General features: G+C 37.1%; 1 protein-coding gene across 2 annotated transcripts in view; it reads right to left on the reverse strand.

The window, feature by feature from the left end:
* LOC144957767 (uncharacterized) overlaps positions 1–15726 on the reverse strand; it is a 39172-nt gene extending 23446 nt beyond the window's left edge. Inside the window, exon 1 of one of the 2 annotated variants that reach the window (XM_078889176.1) lies at positions 15486–15701. The gene's annotated coding sequence lies outside the window, so the exon portion shown is untranslated. Of the gene's footprint in view, positions 1–15485 lie in introns of both variants that reach the window. The other variant, XM_078889177.1, reaches the window with a different exon arrangement.
* Positions 15727–18161: the final 2435 nt, after the last annotated feature.

Here is an 18161-nt window from a genome sequence, read left to right on the forward strand (position 1 = left end):
TTGGCTAGTAGAACCACTTGTTAAGACGCTTTGCGCAAATTTAGAGGATATTGCGCTATATAAATGCTCAAGTTTTTAAATGTATATAAACTACATATCCGCATATATCGACAATAATTTACAGAGCAACCTCTCTCTCTCTCTCTCTCTCTCTCTCTCTCTCTCTCTCTCTCTCTCTCTCTCTCTCTCTATCTCTGTATATCTATCTATCTATCTATCTATCTATCTCCCTCTTTCTTTCTTTCTTTCTCTCTCTTTCTCTGTCCCTCAGACCCCGTGGAGCTTGCTACCTTTTATATAGGGCTCTATAGCAAAGTACCTTCGACCTGATCTACCCTTTCATTTATGGCTGGAAACAACAGGGAGTCGGAAATAATCTCGACCGTGACCGGGATCAATACCAGACTCTTAGCGTATGAGGCGAGCGACTTACTTATTGAGTTATCAGTATAAATCTTATTTTTGAGTAAACCAAGTGAATAAGGGTCGGTGTTGATATCCATTTCAGGCACTTTCTTTTTTTTCTATTTCCATTTACAAGGATTAATGATTCTCATGTTTCTTACTTGGACAAAATAAGAGACTTTTGACGATTTCATAATGATATGTTTGTTATATGAATGTTTTGGTTTTTACGGCTTTTACAATAATAACGATAATAATGATAATAATAGTAATAATGATAATAATAATAATAATAATAATAATAATAATAATAATAATAATAATAATAATAATAATAATAATAATAATAATAATAATAATAATAATAATAATATTCAATATCATCATCATCATCGGATGCAGAGGAAGAAGAAGAAGAAAAAGAAAAAGGAGAAGAAGAAGAAGAAGAAGAAGAAGAAGAAGAAGAAGAAGAAGAAGAAGAAGAAGAACAACAACAACAACAACAACAACAACAACAACAACAACAACAACAATAACAACAACAACAACAATAACAAGAAGAGGAAGAAGAAGAAGAAGAAGAAGAAGAAGAAGAAGAAGAAGAAGAAGAAGAAGAAGAAGAAGAAGAAGAAGAAGAACAACAACAACAACAACAACAACAACAACAACAACAACAACAACAACAACAACAACAAGAGGAAGAAGAAGAAGAAAAAGAAGAGGATCAAACAACAACAACAACAACAAAGATTTGAGTCCGATACATCGTTTGCTCTCAGTCTTTCTTTCTTGTTTACACATCAATCTAGCTGCTCCATATTTATTCCATTGCCATTTATTGTTTGTTCAGACGTATATTATATTATATTATATTATCTGATACAATAAGATTACGAGTCAAGCATGACCACGTGCATAAAATCAATGACTATTCGAAGATCCCTTCATTGGCCATTAGTGTTAATCTTAACCAAGTAACTGACCTAACTCTAAAAAAACACGTATTTCAAATTTGTCCAAAAAAATTCGTCCTTCAAATATCGATCGATTTTAATGAGCCTCACCTTGGCAAAAACTCTTGAACATGGAACTTTGGGAAGTCTTTCTTAATGTTCCAGGTTTGAGAGTTTTTGTCATTCGATCGATATTTGAAGGACGAGTTTTCTGGACAAAATGTTTAATACTTATCGTTCCTGAGTAAGGCAGTTACCAAGTTAATTCGTGGCCACAGTTCACACTTGATTTACCCTGATTGTAATCAGAAATGACCACGGCATATGTTTGATTGATTACAACATGGGTACCAGACGGGAAGATGGCGTAATGAAGAAGTCTTAGGTTCGAATCCTTTGATTTATCTTGGTTTATATAACCGGGCATTTGCATTTTTTAAAACTTGAGCTGCTTGATAGCGCAACACCCACTTAACGTGCTCAAAGCGCTTTACAAATGGTCTCTGGCAACACGTAATATGTAGAACGAGACATGATGCCTGTTAGGCGATATCACAATTTTTCCGACAGGGACAATGGTGTTTACGGCCAGGCACTCATTTTAGACCTAAGAACGTTGAGATAATATAAGTAAAGAGCATTTTCTCAGGACTCATATATGCGCCGAGCGAGGCACGAACCCAGGACCTTAAGATCCGAAAGCGAGTGTCATACCACAAGACCACATAGCCGCACAACAAAAATAACAGCTGAGGATTCAATGGAACTTCTGATGTCTTAGACTTCGACGCAACCCGAGTCGCTCTGCTGACAACTTATAAGTGAGAAAGCACTGATGTAAGATAAAAATCTGAAAAAGTGTATATTATGTGACATTGTCAAAGCAAGAAAGAAAAATACAAGAAAAATAAAACATGCCAAAAAATCAGTCCACCTCGACTGGGAAACGAACCTCAGACCTCCAGATTAACTCACTCAATCCTAGAGATTTTTGCTACTTTTCAAGATTGGAATAAATGTATTAAAAATGATTATGTGCATGGATAGTTTTATTCAAACATGTAAAAACTAAAAACATTAGCTTTGATACTACGCCTATAAATTGTCTCAGACAAATGTAATAAATAGGCATGGGGTAGAAGTAACCCCAGGTATACTACGGATATAGTCGGTGTTAGGGGTGAGTGAGTTAACTTTCAGACGTGCTACCATTACAGCAGAAAAGTGAGTGGAGCAGGCACTTATGTTGGTAACAACAAGATATGAAGTGAGTAGAAAAGTGCCAGAAGACAATAGAGAATAAAAATTTTTTTCGCGGCGGTGGTGGGGTTTGAACCTGCGACCTTATTGGTACGACAACTCCGCCTGGCAGGTGAGAGCGTGGCTCTACCGTGTGAGCTATCCACGAACACAAAATATTCGTTTCAAACCCAAAGTCATTTCTAGATCCCTCTCTCACCCACTTCTTGAGATCGCCGATTCGTTCGCCACCATCGCGAAGTAATTTTGACCAGCAGTTAAGCTTAATAGCCAATATTCTCATCACAAACATATAACATAGAAACGATTGAGACATTGAGTATGCTCCGGTGTATGGGGTGAATTTTTAATTCAGAAAAGTGAGTGGAGCAGGCACTTATGTTGGTAACAACAAGATATGAAGTGAGTAGAAAAGTGCCAGAAGACAATAGAGAATAAAAAATTTTTTCGCGGCGGTGGTGGGGTTTGAACCTGCGACCTTATTGGTACGACAACTCCGCCTGGCAGATGAGCGTGGCTCTACCGTGTGAGCTATCCACGAACACAAAATATTCGTTTCAAACCCAAAGTCATTTCTAGATCCCTCTCTCACCCACTTCTTGAGATCGCCGATTCGTTCGCCACCATCGCGAAGTAATTTTGACCAGCAGTTAAGCTTAATAGCCAATATTCTCATCACAAACATATAACATAGAAACGATTGAGACATTGAGTATGCTCCGGTGTATGGGGTGAATTTTTAATTCAGAAAAGTGAGTGGAGCAGGCACTTATGTTGGTAACAACAAGATATGAAGTGAGTAGAAAAGTGCCAGAAGACAATAGAGAATAAAAAAATTTTTCGCGGCGGTGGTGGGGTTTGAACCTGCGACCTTATTGGTACGACAACTCCGCCTGGCAGGTGAGAGCGTGGCTCTACCGTGTGAGCTATCCACGAACACAAAATATTCGTTTCAAACCCAAAGTCATTTCTAGATCCCTCTCTCACCCACTTCTTGAGATCGCCGATTCGTTCGCCACCATCGCGAAGTAATTTTGACCAGCAGTTAAGCTTAATAGCCAATATTCTCATCACAAACATATTAAAAATTCACCCCATACACCGGAGCATACTCAATGTCTCAATCGTTTCTATGTTATATGTTTGTGATGAGAATATTGGCTATTAAGCTTAACTGCTGGTCAAAATTACTTCGCGATGGTGGCGAACGAATCGGCGATCTCAAGAAGTGGGTGAGAGAGGGATCTAGAAATGACTTTGGGTTTGAAACGAATATTTTGTGTTCGTGGATAGCTCACACGGTAGAGCCACGCTCTCACCTGCCAGGCGGAGTTGTCGTACCAATAAGGTCGCAGGTTCAAACCCCACCACCGCCGCGAAAAAAAATTTTTATTCTCTATTGTCTTCTGGCACTTTTCTACTCACTTCATATCTTGTTGTTACCAACATAAGTGCCTGCTCCACTCACTTTTCTGAATTAAAAATTCACCCCATACACCGGAGCATACTCAATGTCTCAATCGTTTCTATGTTATATGTTTGTGATGAGAATATTGGCTATTAAGCTTAACTGCTGGTCAAAATTACTTCGCGATGGTGGCGAACGAATCGGCGATCTCAAGAAGTGGGTGAGAGAGGGATCTAGAAATGACTTTGGGTTTGAAACGAATATTTTGTGTTCGTGGATAGCTCACACGGTAGAGCCACGCTCTCACCTGCCAGGCGGAGTTGTCGTACCAATAAGGTCGCAGGTTCAAACCCCACCACCGCCGCGAAAAAAATTTTTATTCTCTATTGTCTTCTGGCACTTTTCTACTCACTTCATATCTTGTTGTTACCAACATAAGTGCCTGCTCCACTCACTTTTCTGAATTAAAAATTCACCCCATACACCGGAGCATACTCAATGTCTCAATCGTTTCTATGTTATATGTTTGTGATGAGAATATTGGCTATTAAGCTTAACTGCTGGTCAAAATTACTTCGCGATGGTGGCGAACGAATCGGCGATCTCAAGAAGTGGGTGAGAGAGGGATCTAGAAATGACTTTGGGTTTGAAACGAATATTTTGTGTTCGTGGATAGCTCACACGGTAGAGCCACGCTCTCACCTGCCAGGCGGAGTTGTCGTACCAATAAGGTCGCAGGTTCAAACCCCACCACCGCCGCGAAAAAAATTTTTATTCTCTATTGTCTTCTGGCACTTTTCTACTCACTTCATATCTTGTTGTTACCAACATAAGTGCCTGCTCCACTCACTTTTCTGAATTAAAAATTCACCCCATACACCGGAGCATACTCAATGTCTCAATCGTTTCTATGTTATATGTTTGTGATGAGAATATTGGCTATTAAGCTTAACTGCTGGTCAAAATTACTTCGCGATGGTGGCGAACGAATCGGCGATCTCAAGAAGTGGGTGAGAGAGGGATCTAGAAATGACTTTGGGTTTGAAACGAATATTTTGTGTTCGTGGATAGCTCACACGGTAGAGCCACGCTCTCACCTGCCAGGCGGAGTTGTCGTACCAATAAGGTCGCAGGTTCAAACCCCACCACCGCCGCGAAAAAAATTTTTATTCTCTATTGTCTTCTGGCACTTTTCTACTCACTTCATATCTTGTTGTTACCAACATAAGTGCCTGCTCCACTCACTTTTCTGAATTAAAAATTCACCCCATACACCGGAGCATACTCAATGTCTCAATCGTTTCTATGTTATATGTTTGTGATGAGAATATTGGCTATTAAGCTTAACTGCTGGTCAAAATTACTTCGCGATGGTGGCGAACGAATCGGCGATCTCAAGAAGTGGGTGAGAGATGGATCTAGAAATGACTTTGGGTTTGAAACGAATATTTTGTGTTCGTGGATAGCTCACACGGTAGAGCCACGCTCTCACCTGCCAGGCGGAGTTGTCGTACCAATAAGGTCGCAGGTTCAAACCCCACCACCGCCGCGAAAAAAAATTTTATTCTCTATTGTCTTCTGGCACTTTTCTACCATTACAGCACAGAGGTTACAAGATATTTGTGACAATAGGCTTCCTAAGTCGTGACGTAATCCTGCGCAGCAACGCATGGCAACAAACCGGCTGGCTCTAAACAGTCGAGAAAAATGGCTGACACGAACTCTATTTCCATCACCGCCCTTATGAAATACTTCTCCATTGAGCATAAAAGTGTCTCGCGAGGTGAAAATCATCATCAGTCAGGTCATGTTTTGACTTTCACTTACTCAGATGGCTTGATGTTCGGCAAAGTTCAAGCCAGCATGAAGAATAAAGAGTATTCTGTGAAGGTAAGTCATTTCGTCTTCTCATTCTCACTCTCAAAATCTCACATCTCCGTAAAACTACTGTTGGACAATAATCAGTTTACTTTGAGTTTAGGCAGATTTAGTATATCCAATGGAAAGATTTAACTGTTTACGTTCGATTTTAGTTAGGGAGAGAGAGAGGGAGTCATTGAATTATTGTGTTTTTATCTTATGGACCACGGACTTTGAGTCTTTGAGGTCTTAGTCTTGCTTCGCTAATTTTCGTTGCTATTGACTATAGTCTACTGCATACTATTCAGTATCGTGTTGTAACCTTTTTATAATACTCATATGGGCATCACAATCACCAATCACGCTAGACATTTTATCATACTTCATGTGGGGCAGCGTGGATCAGCGGTACGGTTTTTGCTTCGTACCCGAAAGGTACCGAGTTCGTTCACCCGCCGCTGCGCTGTGTGGCCTTGAGCAAGTCACCTCGCCCTAGCTCAATTTGCGGCGCTGCACCGCGGTTATTCCAGTCTTCCCTGGGAATAGACCCTAGAGATAAATTTCCTCTATGGGATGAATAAAGGATTTATTTAGACCAGTGTTAGTCACGGTAAACTAAATTTCCTATTGGGTTAAGGTTAATGTAAATGTTGCTGCTTGAAACTCGAAGAAATCAATAACATTGTGAAATTGAATGTGAACTTCAATTTAATATACGAAAACAGATAAAATGGACGTTTCGGGTTTCCCCCTTATCAACAAAGCAAGATGAATGAAAGAATCACTTAATTTGTTTTTTTAATTGAGTTTTTATACAGCGTAACATCCACTAAATGTGCTCAAAGTGCTTTACAAGCGGTCCCTGGCCAACAGCAACATTTAACATGTAAGACGGGACATGATGCCTGTTGGGCGATATTACAATTTTTTCGGACAGAGACAACGCTGTTAACGGCCAGGTACTCATTTGACACCTGAGTACGGTGAGAGATTGTGAGTAAAGAGCCTTCTCCAAGGACTCAACTATGCGCCGAGCGAGGCCCAAACCCAGGACCTTCTGATCTGAAAGCGAGTGTCATACCACAAGACCACAACAGACGTTTCATTAGTTTGTTTGTTTTTTGCCTATTGAGCATGGTCGCACCTCTAAATTTGAATCTTTTATTCTTTTACTTCCACAGATCTATCTTGATGATGCCTTGGGTTGATTCAGTCCAAAACTCATTTGTGTGGTTTTATTTAACAATGTTGTTAATGAATTGAACATACATTGATACAACAATGCCATAATTTGTCATGTTTATCACGTAAAATCATGTATGGACCTACAAAACCATTATTTTGAATGGTGATTTGATGATGATGAACAAAATATGTGTGTTGTACAAAATAAATGGCAAAGCTAACAAAATGCAGTCTCCTTAATAAGAGGAGACTGGGGATTGACAAGTGCTGCAACAAATTGAAAAATAATATCAGATGTTTCTCTTAACATGGTTGGAATATATGAGAGGATGTTAACATTTTTCAGTCTTTCATTAGCCCTCTCAACATGAATTCTACATGAAGCAATTTCTTTTGTTAATAAAATCTCATTTTCAGTAAATTTATTATGTAAAAAGGAAGGGATATTTACAGTTACTCCTTGAGGTAAAATATCTTGAATCAGGATGGGGTTTTACCTTTATTACCTTTATCTGCTAAAATTAAATCTCCAGGGCTTAAAATTAAAAGTTTTAGTAATCCACAATTTTGTACAATGACCTTATCCGAGACAGACCCTGGATACAGTTTAGAAATAAAATTTATCACACCATTTGGACTCAGACCAACAAGAGCTTTAACAGAATTCATGGACCTATAAGAAGAATAAATTAACCGTTGTTTATCCATTTCTTTAGGAATAGCAATTTGGTCATCTGTACAATCAATGATCATTCTGCAATTTGGAAATCTTAAAAATGATGATGGAGCTGATAGTTTATTTTTATGTCTAGAAGGGCATGTAACCTTCATAACATTTTCAAAGAGAAGCTTATGGCTTATGTAAAACATGAATAAAAGTTTGTATAATATTTGTTATAGTACTTTCACTAACGCTAAACAATTGTGAAATATGAAGGTTAGCGTAGTTCTGTCTAAGTTTCATAAGTGTAATAATGAAAATTTGGTCTTTTAATGCAACTGTCTCTTCCTGAACTTCCCATCCACTATAATAAATAATGTTACCTCTAAAGCACTCAACATATTGAACAATAATATTAAATATTTTAAAACAATGTACACCTGTCTCCATTCGAAGAACTTTTTCTGTAAGGCTTGAAACAGTGTAAGTGCGTTGAATCTAACTTAGTTGGGTTTTTTAAAGCTAGCTATTTCCTTATTTTTGTCTGTAATTTCTTGTTCTTGAATTAAATTTGTTGTTCTATTTAAAATATCCTCACTTGTTCTACAATCTGTTTTTTTAAAAGATGGAATCCTGTGATGATGGTGACGAGAGTTGAGATGATGATGAGAGAGAAGATAATGAGGATGATGATGAGGAGGATTATAATGATGATGAGGAATCTGGTTTTTTTAAAGGTGGGACTTTGTGATGATGATGAAGAGAGTTGAGCTGATGATGATGATGATGATGATGATGATGATGATGATGATGATGATGATGATGATGATGTGGTGGTGGTGGTGTGGTGGTGGTGGTGGTGGTGGTGGTGGTGGTGGTGGTGGACTTCTTGATGTTGGTGCCAATTGAGATGGGGTGGGAATTCCTTGTGTCACTTTTCTTTTCTTTCTTTCTGGCTCTGATGGAAACAATTTATTTTTATTTCTGTCAAACCATTCAGGGAGGTTGGCTTTGTCATCATCTCTGAAGTGACAAGAACACACTCTTGATGATGATGTTGGATCTTTTGTCCTTTCTCCTGAAATGAAAAGATTTAAAAAAAAACAATAATTCTGTTGGGCATATTGGGTATATTATTTAATTTGATAAGTACTTTGTTTTAGACTATCTTGTTTGACACCAGCTCAATGCATGATAAATCAAAGGTGTGCAAGAGACTAGGTTACTGGTGGGTCTCTCGCCTGTCTTTTATGAAATCGCATATTCAGCAAAATGTCGCACTTCCTCATTACTTCTTTTGATGATTTTGACTAGGTATATATAAAAATATGAATTCTTAAATTTACACAGTTAAAGTTGATCTTGGGGTTGAGTGTGGCAAGACTGGCGTTTTCTCTTTATTTCAGTCAGTACTGTACTGGACAGTGCGGTGATGGAAACTTTGGAGTGTCAACAATCGGGCACAGGTAAAGGAGAGAGGTCCCTGCCGCCATCTTGCTTTGTTCACACAGAGTTGCCACCTCGGCTGTCGGGGAGGGGAGGCATGGCAGAGAATCAGAGAAACTTTCCAAAAAAAAGAGGAAAGTATGTGTGTTTGTTTGTGTGTGTGTGTGTGTGAGAGAGAGAGAGAGATATCTGCGTGAGGGGAGGGGAGGGGGGGGGGAGGTTGCATTATTTTATTTATTTATTTTCATTTTGCCATAAAGGTATCGAGTTTAAAGTAAGATTTTAACAAATATTTTCTTCTCTTTCTTCTTGTTCTCCTTTTTTTAAAAAATATCACTTATCAGTAGAACTTAACTCTCATTCAGTTTATCAGCCTTAACATCAAAACGATTGAGATATCATTTTTGCTTCAACTTCAATAAAAACCTAGTTTGGAATGTATTTTTATTTATAATTTCGTGCAATTGTATACGTTAATCATAAAATATAGGTCTACGTAAGCTAGAACTTGACCTAGATCTGGACTACGAACTCTATCAAATGTTCGACGAGGCGTGCGTGCTTACCTGACTAAAGTGATCCACTTTTTCTTCAATTTTTTGTCTGCCTGTCCATTTGGAAATCTGTAAAACTTGCAGGAGTGACTCTCTGACTGGTGTAGACAATCTGGTACAAAACACTGGACCGTATTTAAGATAAAAATTGTTTTTTGAGCGATTTTCCAATTATTCCTTGCCCAGACCAAGCACGGATTTTTTTTGTTTAGAGCCAGCCGATTCGTTGCTAGGCGGACGTGACGTCAGACTGTGGAATCCTATTGAATGCCTATAATATTAGTCTTCTCAAGAATACGCTATATACGCTGTGACCCCTCGCTTGCATCACATACCACAAACATCAAACACGGAAGGACGGGACAAAGTTATTAGAGTAGCTCTATTTTTATTTTTGAAAACATCAAATTGAGAAATTAGGGAGCAGGGACTGGTGTAAGATAAAGATCGGAGAGAGAAAGAATATGAAACAGTGCCAAACAAAGCAAGAAAGAAAAATACCCCCCCCCCCCCCCACAAAATCAGTCCATCCTTACTGGTGATTGAACCTTAGATCTCTTGACCGGTACTTTATTTTTTAATTATAGATAGTATGCAGATGACGTCACTCAGGCCTTTGTTATTGTTTTTGCCATCCGCGTTTGTGAGTTGTTCTCACTAAACTGTATTAACCAGACTATAAAAGTTCATGGTTACACAGAGTTTGTGTGTTGGTCCGTTATACTTCCGGATGGCAATGTTGTGAACTCCTTGGCCAAGCGCATTCTATCTATAAGGAAAAATAACCTAATTCAAAGAACTGAAAATTTGGAATAATATAAAGTTTGAGACAAAAAATTCTAATTCAATTAGTATTTTAAGATTGCCATTGACAAAGAACTTACCAACATTATATTTGATTTTGATGGATAATGTAACATGTCATTGGATATTATTGCATTTTGTATATTGATTATTTGAAACTCTCAAAAGTATAAAGTTGGACATGCGAAATGAATGTAAATAGAGCTGATTATACACTACGAATATTGAATATGACGGGTTATTTATGTATTAGGTATAATTTAATTCTCGATTTTATCAATTAACTAACATTGAATGATGTTTATATAATTGATAAATTGTATCTATGAATAAAAGTTACACAGAGCATTTAAAGGTTTTTAGAATCTATCAGCTCTTAAACTATAGGATACGATACGATACGATGCGATAACTTGCATTATCAAAGAAATTTTTAAAAAGAACTATTGAAAAGACTTCTAGTTCGCGTTACTTAAAAAAACTGAAATGAAATCTGTCACTTAAGATAGTCTTTTAAAAGTCAGTTAATGATTGTGGAAAATATTGATTGAAGGAGAATAAACCTTCTTTTTCATTTTTTTTAATCGGCTTTTGATATTGTTTAAAAATAAGTAGTTATAAACGTCGAAATATTTCTCATTTGAATCCTTCCTTTGTATGCCAAAACAAAGACAATACTTAAATTTTAAGAAAAAAATCGACCTTGGGGTTTGATGGGTTAAATACAAAGCTTTGAAATAGTCTAGATAATTATTAGAGGAAAAGAAAGCAAAGTCTTTAATCTATGTGGTCTAGTGGTATGACACTCGCTTTCGGATCGGAAGGTCCTGGGTTCGAGCCTCGCTCGGCACATAGTTGAGTCCTTGGAAAAGGCTCTTTACTCACATTCTCTCACCGTATTCAGGTGTAAAATGAGTACTTGGCCGTTAACAGCGTTGTCTTTGTCCGAAAGATGTAATATCGCCTAACAGGTGTCATGTCCCGTCCTACATGTTAAATGTTGTTGTTGACCAGCGACCCCTTGTAAAGCTCTTTGAGCACATTTAGTGGATATTGCGCTATATAAAAGCTCATTTAAAAAAAAATAATTTAAGTGATGAGTACTTATACGAGTTCCTTTTCTCTAAACAATTTCCTAAAGTTTATCTAGTTTTGTACTCTTGTATACCAAAAACACCAAGATCTAATGAATGTAGGCAACAGGCAAATTTACATATCAACGTCACTTATGATCTCTTTGCTTTAGTTTCAAGAGAAAAGTAAATTGAAATGTAATGAAAATTAGATATATTAGATTTATCTATGAAATAGAGATATAAAAACAGAAGAAATCCGTGGCAATGTAAATAGCTTCCATATCAATGTGCAATATGATGTAAAGAAAGCGTGAGAAATAAGGAATGAGAGAGGGGGTAAGAGAGAAAAAATATATATGAATAAATATATATATATATATATATATATATATATATATATATATATATATAATATATATATATATACATAGGGAGAGAGAGAGAGCGAGAGAGAGAGAGAGAGAGAGAGAGAGAGAGAGAGAGAATTATGTTATAGTATTGGTTATTTGAAAAGAAAAAAAAAAGACATTTGTAACACTTGTTTGCTGCTACACTTTGAAAGGAACGAATTTGATAATTTAACAGCCTTGAAAGAAAACCTTTATTATATCCCTCAAGGTAGATTCTTAATTAATTCGTACGGTAACCAATAAGTTGGCAATGAATTTAAGTTATCAATAGTGATCATTTTGGGATATATTTATTATAAGCATCATCAACACGAATTTTCACTTGGATTCCCGATTTTACGTTGGATTTGTATTCATACGCTCCAAGAGAATACCATTGATGGTCGAACAGTATTCATTTTAACCTCCATCTCAGCCAATGAATTGACCGGAAATATTGTACAATCGCTGGAAAAAAATGTATTGAATAGGTTCAAAACACTCTTCAACGATTGTGCTTTTGCTGAAATGATGGGGTTTTTCAAGATTACGAGTGGAATACGATTCTTACGCTCTTACATTTCCGATTTCCGAATATAATTTTATTAATATATATATATATATATATATATATATATATATATATATATATATATATATATCTTCCCCTTCCCTTTCATTTTAATGCATGTTGAAGACATTTTTGTTACATGTTAAAGAAGAATTTTCATAAGAATGTACCTTATTCATAAATTAGTTATCATTTAAGGTATTTACATTTTACATTATTGGCAATTCAGACAGGCAACACGTTTGTTGCTTTCCTTATTTTTAGGTTGTAAAATTTTACGACCCTTCTCGCTCTAATTGGTCTAATTAGTGCCAGTAATTAAACACTAAACTCTGTAAAGACATGGGTTCGTACACTACGGACCATAAACTTCGTGAACATAATATGCAAATCTAATATCCAATTAACCAGGAGATTTTGACCAATAAAAACATGCAGTTTGTAACACACCTTCACACGTGCTCGGACAAACATAGTTATCTGTTTATAAACCATAACGTGAATGAAATTGACATCTCTCTGATCATTGTTATTGTTTTTATACCGCCAAATGGGTGACTAGAAATCACACGATTTTCTCGATCATATTCTATAATAAATGATTAAGTTTACACATAGTTTTCTGTGTAGTTCGCTGTTTACCAATCATTGCATTGTTTTACATTATGACGACTGTCTGAAAAAGCATGCTAGAATACGAGCGTGTCGAAATCCAATGTTCATAGGGGGTAATGGCTTATCATATCGATAAAATTCAGTCACCCAGCTCGTTACCATCGTTAACTTATAGCCTGACACTGACCAAAAATGACGTCAAAAGACAAGTCTTTGGCTACAAAAGAAAACAAATCGTGAGTTGTATTCAATAGTTCAACCTATGGAATCCCTTATTTCCTTGAGCTCTACTAAGAAAACTCACTAGACGGCGCAAAAAGCTTTAAAATGACGTATTTCAGAACATCCAGCGAGCATTGTATTAGTTTCAGAACCCCATGGTAGAATGTGATCATGGCGTCAAGCTCGGAAGAAAGAGCAATATCAAATCCTAACAGCAGTCTTGTCGTGCCCAATATGGGGCTAACTTAAGTCTTAGGACTAATCCACAACGGAGACGAATTTGGGTAACAAGGACCTTACCGGGGGATTTTGTCTTGAGGGAGGAAGTTGACTGTATGTGTCTTTTTGTGAGGATTACTAAGTGACACCTGGATAAGGGTTAACCCACACCGGAGACTGACTCCGACGACCCGGCACTGTCGTCTTCTGCCGTCTTCCGGATAAAGACGTCGGGCAAGGACAATATACTCTGAATAAAGAGAAGAGCAGCTAGACCTACCCATACCAAGCTCGAAAAAAAAAAAAACGGCAGAAGACGTCGGGTGCTTGGTATGGGTAGGTCTAGCAACTTTCCTCTTTTTCTTAGTATATGTCCGTGCCCGACGTCTTTGTCCGGAAGACAGCAGAGGACGGCAGTGCCGGGTCGTCGGAGTCAGTCTCCGGTGTGGGTTAGCCCTTTTCCAGATGTCACTTCGTAATGCTCACAACAAGGGAGAGACTTTACTTTACTGTCTTCAAATATTATACAAATAGTCAGACATACAGTCAACTTCCTCCCCCAAGTCAAAATTCCCCTGTTATGTCCTTGGTAACCCAAATTCGTCTCATTCAAGAACAACAACAAAATCAACACTAAGTAATGTTGACAAAGTTAGGAAAAGTTGAGAAGCCACAGAGTTAGAGAGCGCAATTATTGTGAATTGAGAAGACCTTAAGAGTAACCTTAAACACCACCTGCTCATTAACTCACTCAACCCTAACACCAACTATATCCGTAGTTTACCCTGGTTACTGTTACCCCATGCCTATCTATTACAGTTTTCTGAGACAAATTATAGGCGTGGTATAATGAGGCGTGGTATGTATGCTATTTTTTTTTTTTTTACATGTTAATGGTAGTTGAATAAAAAAAATATATGAACATGCTCATTTTTAATACATTTTTTTCAAATTTTGAAAAGTAGCAAAAATCTTAGGATTGGTTGAGTTAAAAGATGTTATAAAGTGTGTATACATTTTTTAATGTAGCAGTTCCGGCGCTTTACACGTTTGATAACCCAAATCGTTATGGGCTCGTTGTAATTATGACACCCTCAAAGCAACGCAGAATAATGTCCATTACAACGATGTTAAATAAAATCAACAATTGCGTTTGTTTGTTTGTTTTGTTTTTAAGGGGTTTACGGCGCTTGCAACACATTTAGATTATATCAGCGCCAGTAAAAAGGCAGAAAATGGGATTTCTAGAATTACAATTAAAGCACCCAAGAGAAAGGAAGACAAAGAGGAACTAGGAACAAATAGGGATCAGATGCAGATTCCAAGAGCAAACCATCAATGTACTTAGTTTGAGATCACCTATAAGTCTCATCCGGACACAAGCACAAAATCCAACAAAGAGGAATACACTCAAATGCTTACATTATACATTAAAAATAACAAACATAATAATACATAACAGAGAGATGGTTTACTAGGAAAAAAATATCATCTCCCAAAACAATAACTTTGCATTTGACTGTTTCCCTCCCAGCCAGGACTCAGGCCAGGGCCAGGACAAAACCAAGTAATCTCATTCCAGGACAAAGACAGAAAGCAAGTTGGAAAACAGATATAGGGGATAGAAGACACAGCAAGTACCTCCCTGCCCACTATGGGAGGTCAGGAACCCCAACCAGAACAATTGCGTTCGTTTATCAGACCTGCAAATATGTGCGCAGAGAACATATAGTTTAAATCATTTGGATTATTCTGATATCAATATTCGCAAAACATAACCGGTTTACTCCTGTTTGAATTTTTTTTAATGACGCAGATAAATTAATATATCACTCATAAACAGTCGCGGTCCCTTACCTTTCTCAAACAATCCAAATAATTCCAGACCTAAAAGTGAAAAACAACATCAAACGACACCACTTATCGATCTCGGAGAACATCATTGTCGGCGAGACATTCCGAGACGTCGTCATCCTATTATAATCGCTATCAATGACCTTAGCAATAATATAAGCTAAATACTATGCATTACAATTTATTGTTTCATTACTTTACAGCAAACATTTTCTGTGTGCTCTGTTGTAGAATTGGTGGAGAGAATCGGGGCTTTACGCTGGCCCAATGGTCTCTAATCCTGGACGATTAAGCGGATGGCTGCTTTTTGTGTCAGTGGTCTAGAACTTTAAAATCAACGTCTGTGAATCTTATTGATTTTCTCACAAAATTTGCCATTTTCTCTCTCACATTAATCTTAAGTGTCTCACTTATTGCTTTTGTTTGTTGGTTTTTTTTTTATTTGTTTTGTTTTGTTTTATTTTGTTTTATTTTGGTTTTGTTTTTTTTGGGGTTTTTTTTTTGTTTATTTGTTGTTGTTTTTTTTTTTTTTTTGTGTGTGTGTGTGTTTTTTTTTACAAACGGAAGACTAGAAACATCCACACCATCTGTCCTGTAAATTAAGTTGAATCTCCCATTCTATATTTTGATCGTTCTTTCGGCCTTCTGCTCCGAGCTTCAAGCAGCAACATTTACACAAAACCAAGGTTGTGATGAATAAATAAAACGTCAGGGGTTGCTGGGAGAAGAAGAAAAAAATCAACACTCATGATTTGCCAAGAAGATACTAGATATACTTTAAAATAGTGTGTTAAGTGAGTTTTTATCAATGCCGTTAAAACACTCGTGATACTAAAATTTGAAAACAAAAATAGGATATTAACAACGACTTCTTTAATGAAGGAGATATATGCACAGGGAGTATTTACAAAGAAGTAACATCACATAAATCAACCCCACCTCTCTCTCTCTCTCTCTCTCTCTCTCTCTCTCTCTCTCTCTCTCTCAGACCCCATCCCCCCCCCCTTCCCCCATTTCGAGGAGGGTGTTATAGCACACCATAAAGTGATGATGATTGAAACCAGGATAAAGTCGTCATAAAATGCCATAGCATTTAGCGGCACTGACTAAATCTACAACGAAAATGTACCCCAAAATCCACCTACCGCACCCCCCCCCCCCCCGCTCCCGCTCCCTTTCCCTTAATCACCTATAGATAGTATGCGCTTGGCTAAGAAGCTCACAACAATGCCGTCCGTAAATATAACGGACCAACATCAAAACTCTGTGTAACCATGAACTTTTGTAGTCTGGATAATACAGTTAAGTGAGAATAACTCATAAACGTGGATGGTAAAAAAAAAAAAAAAAAAAAAAAAACACAATAACAAAGACCCGAGTGACGTCAACTTCGTTCTATCTATAAGTTTATGTTGTCTCAAACACTCCCGATTTATTATTCCACAAATATTCTACATACGACATTTTGGTAGAAAATGGGCTAGCGCTGCATCGATAATCCGTATAGGCTGGTAACTATAGGAGGATTAAAGATTAACGGATAGGCATGCGTGCGTACAGGCCGTGTGGACTGGGCCCCTGCATGGACGGGCGGGCCTAAATTATGGTAAACGGCGAAACTTCCAATAACAACGTATTGCTACTCACCACTGCTCTGCTCTAATATACAAAGTCGTGAAATTAAAATTTAAAAATGAGATCAGGCATTTTAATCTTGATAACTTTTTTTTCTTTTCTTGGGCACCTCCTCGTTAATCTAGCATTAGCTGTCAGCAAGGGTCATTTAAAATCTAACTAATATATTTTCTGTAGACAGGCTGTTTTTTGTTGTTGTTTTTTTAATTTGTTCTTTGTTTATTGTTGTTTTTGTTTTGTTTTGTTTTTTGTTTTTGTTTTTGTTTTTGTTTTTTTTTTTGTTGGGTTTTTTTTTTTTTTTTTTTTTTTTTTTGGGTTGGGGGGGGGGGGGGGGGTATTTACGGCGCTTACGAAACTGTTCATATTTCATCAACATTAAAAAGAGAGATAACTGAATATTCAAAAAATTGAAGATCCGCAATAAAAGAAAAGATACAAAAAAGAAGATTGGTTCAAAAAGGAAACAGAGGAACATTAGAAAGGCAGCTTATTAATATGCCTTTTGAGAGAAATAGTGTAAAAGTCCATCCCGATACGTGCAAAGGTTTTGTTTTTATGTTTTAAGGGTTTTACGGCGCTTGCAACACATTTAGGTTATATCAGCGCCGGTAAAAAGGAAGAAAATGGATAGTAAAAAGTTCTAGAATTACAATTAAAGCACCCAAGAAAAGTAAGACATAGGGGAACTGGAAACAAATATGGATCAGATTATGTAGATTCCAAGAGCACACCACCAATGTACTTAGTTTGAGATCACCTATAAGTCTCATCCGGACACAAGCACAAAATCCAACAGAGAGGAACACACTCAAATGCTTACATTATACATTCAAAATAACAAATTTAATAATACATAACAGAGAGATGATTTACAAGGAAAAAAATATATCTCCCAAAACAATAACTATGCATTTGACTGTCTCCCTCCCAGCTAGGACTCCGGCCAGAGCCAGGACAAAACCAAGTAATCTCATTCCAAGACAAAGACAGAAAGCATGTTGGAAAAGAGATATAAGGGGATATTTGTTTGTTTTTTTTTTTTTT

This window comes from Berghia stephanieae, chromosome 12 (assembly GCF_034508935.2).
Source record: "Berghia stephanieae isolate SIO BIC M18660-M18661 chromosome 12, UCSD_Bste_1.3, whole genome shotgun sequence".
Taxonomy (NCBI): Eukaryota; Metazoa; Mollusca; class Gastropoda; order Nudibranchia; family Aeolidiidae; genus Berghia; species Berghia stephanieae.